This window comes from Nicotiana tabacum, chromosome 1, assembly GCF_000715075.1.
Source record: "Nicotiana tabacum cultivar K326 chromosome 1, ASM71507v2, whole genome shotgun sequence".
NCBI lineage: Eukaryota > Viridiplantae > Streptophyta > Magnoliopsida > Solanales > Solanaceae > Nicotiana > Nicotiana tabacum.
The window spans coordinates 64,965,432-64,982,413 of record NC_134080.1 but is presented as its reverse complement, the minus strand read 5'-3'; the positions used below and the strand labels follow the sequence as shown (position 1 = coordinate 64,982,413).

The following is a 16,982-nucleotide window of genomic DNA, read 5'->3' as shown; positions in this document are numbered from 1 at the left end:
AGGATTCCGGGTGTCATTGTCCGGCTTACCACAAACCAACCACCTTAACTTTATTTGCAAAACAAACAGGTTAGAATGGACTCAGTCGGTCCTCATTATTGACAACATCTTTTTCTTCTTCTTTTTTTTCTTTTTTCTTTCTTCTTTTTTTTTCGATTTTTTTTCATCGATTTTTCTCATTTTTTTTTTTTGCTTTTTTTTTTTTGTTGTGGTCGAATCTTATGGAGATTGCCTACGTATCATGACCCTGCATGAATCAGACCTTGCGTAGTTCGGACCAATAAAAGATAAACAATAATAAACATTTTTTTTCAATTTTCATATTAAAACAGACCGGGTTTCAAAGGTTTGAAGATGACATACAAACTCGAAAATCAAACAACCCACATATTCTAATAATCTAATCAAAAGATTTACAAACTCAAAAACAAACGGCCGGCTTCCTTTCCCAGTTTGTCAAATGCAACCAAATGGGTTTTTTGCAAACGTGGCCCTTTCCAACTCTCACATGAATTTTGAGGCCGAGGAGGATTATTTCGACACTTTACAAACTTGTCCATTCTTTTACGAAAATAACCCTTCGACAACTGAAAGATTATTCTAAGGCTATTTCGGCAAGAACGGTTTAAGACGCGGCCGAAGCTGGCTCGGCTTATTATGACAAAAGACGGTATTCACCTGACCGTCGACTCTTTTTCAAATTATAATAAAATTTGGTGTTGCAAAACACGACCCTTCAGCGCCTCGGGGACGAAGATCTTCTAAGGCTGTGTGGGTCAATTGGACCAAATCTAAAACAATGACCCAAAGGTGGCTGTTTATGCAAAGTCAGCCTTCCGGCGTCCCTTTCGGGAACATTCGGCTATTTATGACAAAACAACATCACCTGACTTATTTATGACTCTTTTTTCGTTTTTCAAATTAGAAAACTCAATATTGCAAACACGGCCTTTCAACGTCTCGGGGACGAGGATTTTTAAGGCTGCATGAGTCAACTGGACCAAATCTTTAAAAAAAAAATGACCCGAAGGTGGCAGTTTATGCAAAGTCAGCCTTCCGGCGTCCCTTTCGGGAACATTCGGTTGTGTCTTGATAAAACAGCGTCACCCGACTTATTTATGACTCTTATTCTTTTATTATTATTTATTTATTTTTGGCTTTTTAGCAAAAGGTGGGGTTGGACATCACCCGACTTATTTATGACATGTTTTTTTTTATTATTATTATTTGTTTTTGGCTTTTTAGCAAAAGGGGGGTTGGACCCGATGAGGGTTGCCTACGTATCTCACATCCGGTGAGAATCAAACCCGCGTAGTTCGGGCAATCAAGAATAAGTAGATGAACTAACTTTTTTTTCCTGAATTTGTGAAAGAACTACTTTAAAAGAAGAAAGGAAGTATATTTTTTTTTTATTTTTGATTGATTTTCTTTTTGAAAGAAATACTTCTAAGATATATTTTTTGAATTTCATTTGCTTTTTTTTTATTCTAAAGAAGAAGAAGAAAATATTTTTCGGAATTTTACTTTTAATAAAAGAAATGCTTCTCAAAATGTTTTTGAATTTTGAATTTTCTTTTCAATTTTGAAAGAAGAATCAAAATATTTTCGGATTTTTTTTATTATATATATATATATATTTTTTTAAAACAATTAGATTATATATATATATATATTTTAAAACAATTAGAAAGACTTTCTAAAGAAGTCAATAATGGAAAATATTTTTGGATTATTTTAATTTCGGCATTTTCATAAACAAATAAATAAACCTATTTTAAAAACAAGACTTTTTTTTTTTTTATTTAGAAAAACAAGACAAAACAATGATGATTTTTTCTACTTTTCCTTTGCTTTTAATAAAACAAACTAATAAGACATATTTTTTTTATTTTCTCAAAATTTCGGCAGAGTTCGACACTACTTGGACATTTGCTTTTTTTTTCCTAACAATAAGTAGTCACATCTCTACACTGTTATTTTCTCCTCTTTTCCACTATTTTCTAATTTGTGGATGATGATGAAAACATACACAATCTTTTTTTTTGAATTTTCCATGTTTCTTTTTATATATATACATATATATTTTATTTTTTTATATTTATTATATTTTCAAAAATGTGGCATGGGGGACATAGGGAATTTCAAGACTTCTTGGATTCCGCAAATGTTCCCCATGTGCTTTTCCCAAAAATGAAGCGTGGGGGACATAGGGAATTCCAAGACTTCTTGGATTCCACAAATGTTCCCCATGTGCTTTTCCCAAAAATGCAGCGTGTGGGACATAGGGAATTCCAAGAATTTTTGGATTCCACAAATGTTCCCTAGGTGCTTTTCCCAAAAATGAAGCGTGGGGGACATAGGGAATTCCAAGGCTTCTTGGATTCCACAAATGTTCCCCATGCTTTGATTAAAATAACACCATGATGGAAATGACCAAATGACCCATTCGCCCTTGACTAAATACAACATGTAGCACATAGGATGCCGAAAGATGGTCTATTATTTTCAGGTTGCTTGTCCTAGACGGACCCAACCCCTGTATTGAGTCCCCTAAGTCAAATGCACATGATGCAAATAAACGCTCTTACTAGGGATCCGGCATGAAGTTGAGTTATTCTAGGTTCAAAACTTGGGTATTTGTTCTAGACAGTGTACCCGAGCGGACAACTCGAGTCGAGGAGGGGGCTACGTACCGGGGACCCGCGGGATCGTCCGGCTTTGTAACTTATCCGGCCTCTTTCTTATTTCAGGTATCGACACTAACAGAATAGGGAGTCTCGGCCAGCGAGCTTCTCCCCGGAGGTAAGAAGTGAATGGTTTCGGCACAGTTTATATGTACAGTTCAAATAATATCAAAGCGGTAAAAGCAGCATTTAGCACATTAGGCTCAAAACATGTAATAAAATCAGATAATAAATAAAGCCAAATAATAACAATTATTCTAAGCTCGAATTCTTAACCCTGAACCGGTGGTTCTGGGTCTAGTCTCCAGCAGAGTCGCCAGAGCTGTCACACCTCCTTTTTTCGCACCCGCGAGGGTGCAGGGGAGTTTTTTCCAATTAAAGGACAATCGAAACGAGATTTGTTTATTTATTTCAGAGTCGCCACTTGGAAGATTTAGGGTGTCCCAAGTCACCAATTTTAATCCCGAATCGAGGAAAAGAATGACTCCATATTACAGTCTGCGCACCAGAAATCCGGATAAGGAATTCTGTTAACCCGGGAGAAGGTGTTAGGCATTCCCGAGCTCCGTGGTTCTAGCACGGTCGCTCAACTGTTATATTCGGCTTGATTATCTGATTTTATACAAATATGAACTTATGTGCCAATTTTATCTTTTAACCGCTTTTATCATTTAATGTTATTTTTATCAAGAATTGCAACATCGTGGAAAACACACCTCGAACCACGTTACAATCAATGTACCCGTGGTTAGAGCTACGTTTCAACTCTGTTGAGATTGGGATTTGGGTCACATAAATGTGCACCCAAGTTTAGGAAGATAACATTATTAAATACGCGTCTAAAGCAACTAGCGTATTGTTATGTTGGGAAAAGGCCGTGAAATTTGCTAAACGGCCTGTCCCGAATTCTAAGTATTTAATATATACATTTAGAGGGCCCCGCAGCTTGTGCATTTTTATTTGTCGAGGCTCGTCTCATTCATTATTTTTTAAAAGGAATTTGCAACGTCATGGAAATGCATCTCAAACCACGTCACAATCAATGTACCCGTGATTAGAGACACATTTAGACTCCGTTGAGATTTGGATCCACATAAATGTGTACCCGAGTTTAAGAAAATTAAATTATTAAAGGCGCGCCTAAAGCAACTAGCACATTATTATTTTGAGTAGGGCCGTGAAATTTGCTAATCGGCCTGTCCCGGAATCTAAGTGTTTAATACATATATTTTGTGAGGGCCCCGCAATCTATGCATTTTCATTTGGCGAGGCTCGTCTCATTTTTATTATTTTTTGTTTTTAAAAGGGTAAACTTAAAGTTACTACATTTTTACTTTATCTATTTAAAGAGTTAATTCAAAGTTATTAAAATATATTGCAAGCCATGCTATACGTAACGCACTAGTGGTTCACGACAAGTTCTATTTAACTTTGTTCCAAATTGGAGCCGGGTCACATGAGATGCACCCCCGGTTCCTTTAATCTAATTACATACAAACAACAATATTGCCACAAATCACTAATTTGACGCTATTTATAAACTATTACTCTTTTCTTCTTAATCTAGTTTAATGAAATATAAGCTAATAATCTAACAATAAATGACAAACATCTGACAATTAGTGATAAACAAAAATATAAAATTAACAACAGAACATAACACCAACAATTAGTGATAAACTAACATGACGAGATAAACTTTAAAATATGGCAAATATATTACTATTACTCAAATTTACCGAGACAAGACGTGAAAGCAAAGAACACACTGAGCCAACAAAAATAACATGAATACTCACGTTTAACAGCAACGTCGAGTTTCAACATCTCGAACTCGCCAAAAATGGATAGCAACAACCTCTGACGTACCGGACCTCGATGAACCAAAGTCGACCTCGACGGAACTCATCCCGGACAGAACTTCTGGGCTATTTTTGAACGTTTTCGGTTAAGCCTCAGCTGGTGTGTATATGTGTTATCCGGTCAGTCATGGCACGGAGGGGAGGGTCGTTCACGGCATGAGGGAGTCGTTTGGGCAGTGGCGTTTGGTGGTGATGTTGAGCTGGGTTGTTTGATTACGACGGAAGGTGGGGACGAGGGTGGTGCGACTGGTTTTGGTTGCGACGGAAGGTGGGGACGAGGGTGATGGGGGCTGAGCTGGTAGTTTGGATAGGTGTTTTGGGTGGTGGTGTTTGGACGTGAGGCATGCGGGACAGTGACGACGATGGTGGGAGCTGGTTGCGACGGGGGTGCGACTGGTTTGGGTTTGCTTGGTGGTTGTGTGAGACGATGAGGGAGTCGGGGAGCTGGTGGTTTGCTTCACTGCCGGGGATGCGAGGGTCTGTTTGGACAGTGGTCGACGGGGTGATGGAGCTAAGAGGAGGAGGAGTGACGATGGAAGGAAGGTGAGGGAGTTGGTGTCGTCGGTGGCTTTGGACGATGCAACAGTTCTGCTGCTTGACGGGTGGTTGGGTTCAAGTGTTGGGGGGGAAGCTGGTGGTTATGGTCGCCGGTGGTTCAGATGTTGGGAGGTTGCGGACGGTTTGGGTTAGGGTCTTGCTAGGGTTTTTCTAGGTTCTCCTTCAGGAAGAAGGAGATGAACAGTGATAGTTCTTTTTAAAAAATTTCCAAAAGTCCTCCCTTCCAAATGTTTTTGCCCGTGCATTTGTGAACTTCTGCCAAGAAAAATGAGCCCCACGCGTGGTGGGGTTCGAGACTTGTGTCCCCCACGCGTGGTGGGGTTCCCCGTGTATCGTGTTTCGTCTGTGTTCCCCACGCGTGTCCCCCATGTGTGGTGGACTCGAATTATTATGGGCTAGGTCCGAAAATTAGACTAATTATTTAAAACAAAACTATATTATTATTTTCTTAATATTTTTCGAGATTAAAATAGCTACAAAAATATTAACAAAACTATTTTTTGTAATTTTCGTTTTTATATAAAGATAAAATATAAAGTAATATTTTTGTATTTTTTCAAAAAATTAAAATGACTACAAAACATTAATAGGACTATATTTTTTGGTAATTTTCGAAATTATATAAAGTAAAAAATAAGGTACTATTTTTTGTAATTTTCGAATTTATATAAAGTACCAAAATAGAGTACAATTTTTATATTTTTCCAAGTTTATGAGAAATACATAAACTAAAATTTATATATATATATTTGTAATTTTTCTTTTTGCAACGAAATAAAGTAAAATAGTCAAAATAACTATATTAGACCTAAATTCACATATTCACGCTAAAAATGTGAAAATTCTCGGGGAGGGTCAAAAATCAGGTGTCTACATAAGGTAGGTTATTGTTAAGACACAATCACCCCAAAACTTGGTGGGAAGTTTGGATTGAAACAATAAAGCTCTTGAAGTTTCAAGAAGATACTTGTGTTTTCTCTCTACCACCCCATTCTATTGTGGGGTGTGAGGAAAGGTGGTTTGAATATTTGATGAATGATCCCAGTTTCAGAGAAGAATTGAAGGGTTGAATTAGAAGAGTCAAGTTCTAAGGCATTGTCACACCTAATGACTTTTATGGGAAGTTGAAATTGGGTTTTGACCATTGCTATAAATGCCTTAATTAAGGGGAAGGCATAACTTTTGGAGTGCAACATTTGCGTCCAAGTTGCGCTGCTGTAATCATCAACTATATTCAAAAATATCTTACCCCAGAATAGGATTAGTATGGTAAGGTCCCCAGGTATTTACATGTATAAGTTGAAACAAAGCAGTAGAGTGAGGAGAGCTATTTGGAAAGGACAATTTATATTGTCTTGCTAAAGGACAAATAGGACAAATGAAAGATTACTTTGCTGATAAACTAGAGGAGATAGAAGATATATTTTTTATTTGTATAAAAGGAACACGACCCAATCTGTGATGCCAAAGAACATCATTTTTATTTATATATTGATGACTATTACAAGGTGGTAATGAAACAGGATTATGAAGAGAATCCAGGACATCTATATTTGTATTCAATGGAAAATCATTTACTTTTGCTTTGGTATTAAAGCTAGAAACATGTGAATCAGAAACAACAGGAGTAGACTGTTTAATACTGTCCATGACATTATGAGAAATAGATGCGGAGTTATCAAAATTATCAGTAGTGAGGTATGCAGGAAAAGCATATTGGTTGAAGTAGAATTTGTATAGTCCATAGTCCATTCTACCAAGCTCTAGAAGCTTCGTCTTAAAATGGGCCTGTAGAAGTATACAAGAATAGGATGTGAATAAAACACAACATTTGAATTGAGCAATCAGTTTACTTACTGAAATTAAGTTGTAGTGAAAAGTAGGCATGTATAAAACATGATAAAGAGTAAGGCAAGGTGACAGAGTAAGGGATCCAGTACATGTGACTTTTACTTTGTAACCATTAGGCAAAGAGACTAGACAAGGAATAGGAAGAGGAAATGTTGAAAAGAAGGGTTTTATTTGAAGTCATATGGTCAGTGGCTCCATAATCCACTATCCATATCCTTCCAGCTACACTAGTTAACATGCGTACATTAGAATTACTATTCAAACACACAGGCAAGGAAGAGGAACTACCAGCAAAATTTGCAGATACTATAGTGGCAGGTTGAGATGATGATTCATTAAGACCAGATTGCTGAAGTAGACTCATCAACTGAGTATATTGATCTATAGTTAAACCAGGTACCAGTGAATCCTCAGCGTAAGAAGGAATATGATCAGGAATCCCAGAAGACTGCCCTTCAACATTAGCAACAATACCAAACCTTTTACCCTCTGTGAACTTGAAATTCTAGGAAAACCATGCCATTTATAGAATTTTTCAATTGTATGACCAAACTTCTTGCAGTACTTGCAAAACAGTGAAGCCTTGTTGTGATCAGAATTGAATCTCTGACTAGGTTGATCAAATTTTAGTTTATGTAGATATTGTTACTGAGGTGAGAATTTAGAGGAAACTTATTGTATTCAGAATAATCTTGTGCATTTGGAAGGACTTATCTCTGTTTTTCATCTTGGAGCAATATATTTTGGACATTATCAAGAGATGGCAATGGGTGCATCATTAGGATATTGCTTCTAACTCCTATATAAATTTCATTTAGACCCATTAGAAATTGATGAATCTTATCTTCTTCCTTTTCTTTTTGGAGGCCTTCTTTAGCAGCATAAGCACAAGCACAAGTACTAGCATGACTGCTACTAGGAGTAGCAAACGGACGGGCCGGGTTGAATATGGTTGGGGTAAAAAACGGGTAATGAAAAAATAGATCAATTATCCGACCTGACCCATATTTAATATGAATAAAAAATAGATTAACCGACAGATAATATGGGTAACCATATTATCCATGACTTCTTGCATATGATCACTTTTGGGAGAATTCTTAGTCTCCTTAACTTGAGGAACCCCCAATTTGAGGCTTTACAAATATAAAATTTAGATCCATTGGTTATCCATTTTCTAAATGGATAATATAGTTTTTATCATATTTGACCCGTTTTTAAAAAGTTCATTATCCAACCCATTTTTAGTGAATAATATGGGTGGTTAACTGTTTTCTTTTAATAATTTTGTCACCCCTAACTGCTACACATGATCTCCAGCTCATCCCAAAGTTTCTTAAGTTTTTAAAGTAGGAGGCAACATCTAGGTATCCCTGGTAAGTGGAAGAAAGTTCTTTTTTAATCTCAAAGACTTTGGTACTACTAACAGTCATATATCTATAATTGCTTCCAAATACTCTCAGTTGTTTCTGAATATTTTACACTCTCAGCAATGTCCGGGGACAAGGAATTGGTTAACCATGATATAACCATGTTGTTACATCAATCTCATTGCCTATACTAAGAAGAGGTCTCAACAGGTTTAGTGCATAAACCATCTATAAAACCTATTTTATTTTTAGCAGATAGAGAAACTATCATATTACGCTTCCAACCCCCTAAACCTGTCCCAGAGAAGTACATTAACAAGAGATACGCTGAGGACATCGGAAGGAAGTAGGAATAAGGGACTAGTAGGTTCAGGAACGTAAGGAGCAGTATTTGAACTAGAATCACCTATGATTTTCAGAAAGTTTCTAAAAAAAACTAATTTCTAACAACATACAATCACCTAACACAACAAAATCAATAGATAGTGTAGAGAAATAAAAAGAGTGTACCAAACTTCTTCGCGACCTGAAGAAGTAAAAAGGCCTTGAAGATTACTCAGATCTGAAACCCTAGCTTCGAAGAAAACCTCCAAAAATTCCGATGAATGGGTGAATCATAAGAATCTCCTAGAAATTAATGACGCTCCAAGCTAATCGAGCAGAAAAATCAGTAGAACAAACAAAACCAGAAGAAAACTCTGATCGCGAGACTGGCAAAAACAGATGAGACATTCCGGTGACAAAGGAACTAAATTGGCGAGGGGTAACACCGCTGAGAGTAGAAGATGAGGATCAACGATTTCATGGCTCTGATACCATGTTAAACTCAGAGATTAATCGGATTTGATGAAGCCATGGTTAGGATTTTTAGAGAGAAGTGAGAGCAAAAACGAATGAGAGAATCTGTATATTGGAAATTATGCCAAAAGTTGTCTAGAAAGTTTTCTAAAGCCTATTTATAGAGTGGGCCTATTATTACAAATAATACAAAACTGGATCAAAATAAATAAAGAGAATGGGCCTATGACCCAACTAGCTAAATTATCTGAAGCCCGAGATGTCCAATTATCATGTAACTCCAATTGAATTTGAATGCACATATGAATATTAATATATATATATATATATATATATATATTATAATAAAGAATGTAAAAGGAGCTGCTAAAAGAGAACCGGCAATGCACCTGTCCAACAGAAGAAAGAAGAAAGGCAAGAAGATTCAATAACCAATTTAATAGAGCCAAATTTAAGGTACAATTCAGATAAAGTTTTGTACAACTTCTAATTACTGTGTTCGCACCCCTTAACCATTTATACATTATATATTCATAATTTCCCAAATACTCTCCTCTTTGTAGTGACACGCGTTTCTAAAATTTGAATTGTGTGAAACAACTAGATTCCACCTTCTCCTCTCTACTGATTTTCAACTTCCACACCCATTTCCATTTGTGTCATTTTTCCTTCTTCAGACCATTCATTTCTCTCTCTTTCTTGGTATGTTCCTTTCCTCTGTTTTTTCTTATTTCTCTCTATTCTGGACTACCTCACATACATGATATTTGCTTTATATTCTCTCTTTGTTCATTTGTGATTACAGGTTTGGAGTTGCAATATTTGCTACTTCTTATTCTCTGTGCATGAAGATTATACTTCTGAGAATCAATTCATGTGTAAGGAGCCTTATGTATAAAGAGAAATTGTTTAATTTTCAGAGCCAGAACAATGAGCAGCCCAATCAGGAGAAAGAGTTAGTTTCAAGTTTTTCCAATTCTCAAGCCCTTGGGGTGCATTCCACATTCTTTTCAGACCCTTTAAGTTTTGAATATATTTTTTTTAAACGAAAATTTTAGTGTCTGTTTTTGTTTCTGTAATGATGTCAGTTGCTGATTTTGATACTTTATTTGTATTGAGCAGTTCTTCTTTGGTAAATACTTCAGCTTTAGTAATGAGATACAAATTTTTAAAAATACTTCACCTCTAGATTCAATTTCTGTAACTGACTTGACTTTCTTAATTTTGCTTATGTATCAACTTGGTGCACACTGAGGTCTGAGGTTTCCAATATTTTTTAGTTCTATCCCTCAATATTGAATTGCCTAACATTATCAATTTTGTGAAGGCGATTGTCAAGGAAATAATGTGCTTTCTCTTTATTTTTGATTTATGGCTGTATAGATGTGTCCCATTTATCAATTATTGAAGGCGATTGTCAAGAAAATTGAATTAGGATACTTTAAGTTGTCGTAGGCATCATAGAAACTTATATGATACAAATTACAACTGAATTTACCTATGATTTTCTCACTCTGGATTAACGTTGCTTGGTTCTTTTATTGTGATTTTGCTCAAGTATATCTGTATTTGGTACATGGTTTAGGTTATTTTGGGAGAATATTTGGGAGCAGCGGATGATTGTGAATTGGAGATCATGAACAGGTTTTTCCACGCATGACCATGTACTGCCTTTGATCATTGTGTGAAAATTATATTGTACTTAGTTTAGTTACTCGCATCCATTATTAACCTTTGAAGTCGATCACCTCTGTTGGATAGGAGAACCCTTGAGATATGCACTTGTTCAGTATCATTTTGAATCAAGAAATTAATGAGAAGACAATCGATCCAGGTACCTTCCATTTCATTGTTTCAGGAAATTACATTACATTTGTTTTAGTTACATAGAAATTAAATCATAACCGTGAAAGACAAAACAAATTCCAAGTATTGTTTTGAGGTGATAACTAACAATATCACTTTAAAAACTATCAAGTACAAATTATTTCTTAGGAGATGTTTTTCAACAAGCATTGCTGAGAAATTTCTTCAGAAAAGTTTCCAAGAAACTATTCAAATACTATTAAGGTTTACTGGTTAAAAGTGATAATCGTTATAACTGATAGTGCATGACAAGATGTTTTAAATTCTTGAAAAGGAAGAGAGATGAAAATAATAGTTTTTGGTTCCATATAGCTGTTCTCACGCCACGAAATGAGCTCGATGTTTCAACCCTGCAGGAGCATTATTGTAAACTTTATCATCTATAATTTTTCAATATTCCATTTGGATAACAACAGATAAATTTAAGGTCAAAAGAGTTCTTTATTATTAATTGATATCAAATTAATACTTGCACATCTATTAGTAATGTTGCAGATCAACAAAATATAACAAGTTTGGTTTTTGGACATATTTCAGTACATGAGCAAAATATATAACCATTGCGAAGACTTTTATATACATCATTGTGCATGTATAATAGGATATTTTTATCTATAATATATGCAAAAGACAGAAGTCCAAATATTTGAAGTTAGATTCTTCTTTACTCAAATAGATTTAATGACTTGGTAACATGTGTAGTAATTACTCTCCCTGTTTGGCTTATACGGACGAAGTTGAAAAGCTAGAAGCTTTTTATCATATCAAGATTTGCCAAAACAATAGATAATTTTGATTCCGTTATCATTTTTCTGCATCTTAAATATTGACAAGAAAAAATCACACCAAATTCATCAAATTGCTCCTTGTGATAGCAAACCACAGCAGCTAGGATTACAATATGCAACAAGCACCTATAGTGCTCAAGAGTCCTTCAGTAAATTTGTTCTCTTGCGATCAACGGTTGGCATTCAGTAAAATCATGAGTACAAATGCAGAAAAGGAGAAGTCTACTCCACGGTGGAGCTTAATTTGTTTGCTCTCTAAAGTTGTGTAATTTTTATACTGCATATACAAATTGTACTAGCCAGGGGGATCCACCAACTTTTTGAAAAAATAAGTGGGAGTTGCTGAGCCAAGAAACCTTATAAGGAATTTTGAGATCTTTGTAAAAATCTGTAGGAAAGCAAGAGAGAGACACCGACTACTTTGGTCTGTACAACGAATATGTTTAATTATTTATGTAAAGATCCCAAATAATCTAAAAAGGAAGTTGAACCAAAGATAGAACTCCCATCTTGTATTCTTTTTTTTGTGTGTGTAATTAAGGTTGATTTTTCATCAGCGTCTTCTCTTCTCCTTCCTATTAAATCTATGCTTATCGTCTTTCTACTTGAATCCACTAGGATTAATTTTAGTAGGTTTTCATTGACCAAGTTCCCCTTACTTTATTTATTCTTTTTTATTTAATTATTCAATATTTAAAGAGGCTTTTTCGTATATATACCATATATGAAACTATATTATCAAATATGTTCCTAGTTTGCTTATTACCCTTCATGTTAATGGTATTCTACCTAATATATACAATGCATTAAATAAGGAATCACCGTAGCTTTATGATTCTTTATTTTGCGCGCTAAAAAGGAGAATTAAATTTCCAGATCTTCCCCAACGCAAATCACGCACATTCCATAATTATCGTCGGTTTCATTCTGATCTCCACAACGCAGAACAAGATTTTCCATACTCTGTTTTTGTGATACACTCTGTTTCCATAAATTCTCTCTACATCTCTCTCTATTTCTCAATCGCAAATTTCAGTAATACAAAGCAAATGAAAAGAGAGCAGCAATTCCACCATTGACAACCATTAAAAAGCTTGAAAGCTTTGAATTCAAATTTGGATTTTCAAACATCATTATTTGTTTGGATTGGATGTTGTTGAAAATAATCGGGAATATGGTTTGGAGTTTATATCTCAATTTTGAGGGGTTTTGGTGAAGATTAGACTTGGTTTTGACTGAATTTCAGATTGAAACTCAAAGAAGATGAAGAAGAAGACATATTGCAGAAATTGTAGATTATTTGTATTCTGATTGTAGATGCTTTATTTTCTGTTTTCACAAATAAAAACTTCTACAAATCTTCTGAAAAAACAAAATTATGTCAAAAATCCCAATTATGCTACAATTGAATGGGAATTGGGATATAAAAATTCAATGTACCCAGTTTGTAGATATTTTGTAGATAAATTGTAGATTATTTGTATTCTAATTGTAGATGCTTTGTTTTCTATTTTTACAAATCCAAAACGACTAAAACTTCTACAAAATCTTCTGCAAAAAACGCAATTATGTCGAAAATAACAATTACGCTACAATTGAATGGGAATTGGGATATTAAAATTCAGTGTACCTAGTTTGTAGATATTTTGTAGATAAATTGTAGATTATTTGTATTCTGATTGTAGATGCTTTTTTTTCTGTTTTCACAAATAAAAAACGACTAAAACTTCTACAAATCTTCTGCAAAAAACGGTCTACAATTTAGTATAAATGTAGTAATTATGTAGATACCCTTACAAATAATACTGCTTTATACATACTTAAACTGATTTGTTGTATATTTGTAGAATTTTTGTAGAAAATATACTGAAAGATATGTTCTTTCAGTATATATCTAGCATAATCTCTGTTGCTAATTGATTCTGTTTTCATCTTATCTCTAACTGGAATGGTTATGATGGATGTTTGAAGTTAAGGTAAGATTTTCAGTTAATATTACCGAACATTCCCAAGAAATGCAATATTTATTCACCAAAAGTTGCTACTGATTTTCCATCACAACTAATAGCATCATCTGGAATATATGGAAGAACCAAAAGCAATATTTTGGATTAGGCTTCAACGAGAAACTTATTGCATCGAAGAATGAATATTGGAGGAATCTGCATCCAAGAATGCCTGGATTAAGCACTTCAAATCCTGTTCTCATATAAACAAAGAAGAATTTTCAGATTCCTTTAATTAAGGAGTAAAACAACAACAACAACAACAACGACCCAGTATAATCCCACAAGTGGGGTCTGGGGAGGGTAATATGTACGCAGACCTTACCCCTACCCCGAAGGGTAGAGAGGCTGTTTCCAGGAGACCCTCGGCTCAAAAAAGCAGCAGGAGATGATATATTAGTACCATAAAAATGCGTAATAAAAATAACAACAGTATATAAGAGATATGAAATAAGAAATACATGATACGAAATACGAATTACGAAATAGATGGCTGGTATAGTACAACTAGAAGGTAAAGCCCCGCATCGATAGACGACCAATGACATTCCTAGTCTAACTCCTAACTGGATAGTATCCCTCTATTGTGCTGTAGAAATATTCACACTCTCCCCTAACCTACAACCTTAATGCTCGACCTCCATAATTCCCTATCAAGGGCCATGTCCTCAGTAATCCTAAGTCGCGCCATGTCCTGTCTGATTACCTATCCCCAATACTTCTTAGGTCTTTCTCTACCTCTCCGCGTGCCCACTACAGTCAGTCGCTCACACCTCCTCACCGGTGCATCAGTGCTCCTCCTCTGAATGTGCCCGAACCATCTGAGTCTTACTTCCCGCATCTTGTCCTCCATGGGGGCCACACCCACCTTCTCTCGAATATCTTCATTCCTAATCTTATCCATCCTTGTATGTCCGCACATCCACCTCAACATCCTCATCTCTGCTACTCTCATCTTCTGGATGTGTGAGTTCTTTACCGGCCAACATTCAGTTCCATACAACATGGCAGGCCTAACCACTACTCTATAAAACTTACCTTTTAGTAACGGTGGCACTTTCTTGTCACACAAGACTCCCAACGCTAACCTCCACTTCATCCACCCCACTCCTATACGGTGTGTGACATCCTCGTCAATCTCCCCGATCCCCTGAATAACCGATCCAAGCTACTTGAAACTACCTCTCTTGGGAATGACTTGAGAGTCAAGCCTCACTTCAACTCTCGCTTCCGTCGGCTCAACTCCAAATTTGCACTCGAGGTATTCCGTCTTCGTCCTACTCAACTTGAAACCTTTAGAGTCAAGAGCATGTCTCCAAATCTCTAGCCTCTCGTTGACGCCGCCTCTTGTCTCGTCAATTAGAATAATGTCATCAGCAAATAGCATGCACCATGGAACCTCCCCTTGAATATGATGAGTCACTGCATCCATCACCAGGGCAAATAAGAATGGGCTGAGCGCAGACCCTTGGTGCAACCCCGTAATAACTGGAAAGTGTTCAGAGTCGCCTCCTACTGTCCTAACCCGAGTCTTAGCTCCATCATACATGTCTTTAATTACCCTAATATATTACTCGGGACCCCTTTATCCTCTAAGCAGCTCCATAAGACTTTCCTAGGAACCTTATCGTATGCTTTCTCCAGATCAATAAACACCATATGGAGATCCTTCTTCTTATCTCTGTACTGTTCCACCATCCTCCTAATAAGGTGGATAGCTTCTGTGGTAGATCGTCCCGGCATGAACCTGAACTGGTTGTCTGAAATAGACACCGTCCTTCGCACTCTCATTTCTACCACTCTCTCCCAAACTTTCATGGTATGACTTAATAATTTGATGCCCCTATAGTTGTTACAGCTCTGGACATCACCTTTGTTCTTATACAGCGGGACCATTGTACTCCACCTCCACTCTTCAGGCATTCTATTAGTCTTGAATATAACACTAAACAATGCAGTAAGCCATTCCAAGCCTGCTCTACCCACACACCTCCACAGTTCAACCGGAATTTCGTCTGGCCCGGTAGCTCTGCCCCTTCTCATCTTACGCATTGCCTCCAAGACTTCATCGATCTCAATGTCCCTGCAATTACTTACTTCATGGTGACTGTCGGCATTCCTCGATTCCCCAAGTATAGTATCCTGGTCCCCTTCTTCACTTAGAAGTTTATGAAAGTAGGTCTGCCACCTCCTCTTAATCTGGTCATCTCCCATCAAAACTTTGCCGTCATCATCTTTTATGCACCTCACTTGGTCCAGATCCCGAGTTGTCCTCTCTCTCGCCTTAGCGAGTCGGAATAACTTCTTCTCCCCACCTTTGTTCCTTAGTTCCTCATACAGACGAGCAAAAGTTGTCGTCTTAGCCTCCGTCACTGCCATCTTCGCCTCCTTCCTAGCTACCTTATACCTTTGACTGTTCTCTCTCTTCTCCTCCTCGTCAGTGCTCCCTACTAACCTTAGGTAAGCCGCCTTCTTTGCTTCCATCTTACCTTGGACAACTGCATTCCACCACCAATCTCCTTTGTGTCTACCATAGTGGCCCGTAGATATCCCTAACACCTCTCTCGCCGCCTTTCTTATACAGTCTGCCGTCGTCGACCACATTTGCTTGCGTCCCTACTGCTTCTCCAAGCTTTCATTGCTGATAACCTTCCTTCCAACTCTTTAGCTTTATCCTTAGTTAAGGCGCCCCACCTAATCCTGGGGCGTCCTCGTACTGACCTCTTCTTCCTCCTTATCCTAATACAAATGTCCATCACCAAAAGCCTATGCTGTGTTGAGAGGGTCTCACCTGGGATAACCTTGCAGTCCTCGCACAACCTTCTGTCGCATCTCCTGAGGAGGAGATAGTCAATCTGAGTCTTTGCCACCGAACTTTGGTAAGTAACTAAATGTTTATCCCGCTTCGTAAAACTCGAGTTTGCAATGACTAGATCGAAAGCCTTGGCAAAGTCCAACAGCGCAATGCCCCCTCCGTTCCGCTCTCCGAAACCAAATCCGCCATGCACCTCAGTGTACCCACCTACAGATAACCCAATATGACCATTGAAATCTCCTTCTATGAATAACCTCTCAAAAGGCTGTATACTACGAACAATCTCATCCAACCCCTCCCAAAATTGTCTTTTAATATCCTCATCCAAGCCTGCTTGTGGTGCGTACGCGCTAACGACATTCAAAGTACCCTCACCCACCACCA

General features: G+C 36.9%; 1 long non-coding RNA gene across 1 annotated transcript; it reads left to right on the top strand.

Annotated features, from left to right (window-relative positions):
* Nucleotides 1–9,691: 9,691 nt before the first annotated feature.
* Nucleotides 9,692–12,204, top strand: LOC107772068 (uncharacterized). Its single transcript, XR_001644971.2, has 5 exons — nucleotides 9,692–9,825; nucleotides 9,929–10,115; nucleotides 10,709–10,787; nucleotides 10,885–10,957; nucleotides 11,865–12,204. It is a non-coding gene; the product is annotated as an uncharacterized LOC107772068 (long non-coding RNA).
* The last annotated feature ends 4,778 nt before the right edge of the window (nucleotides 12,205–16,982 follow it).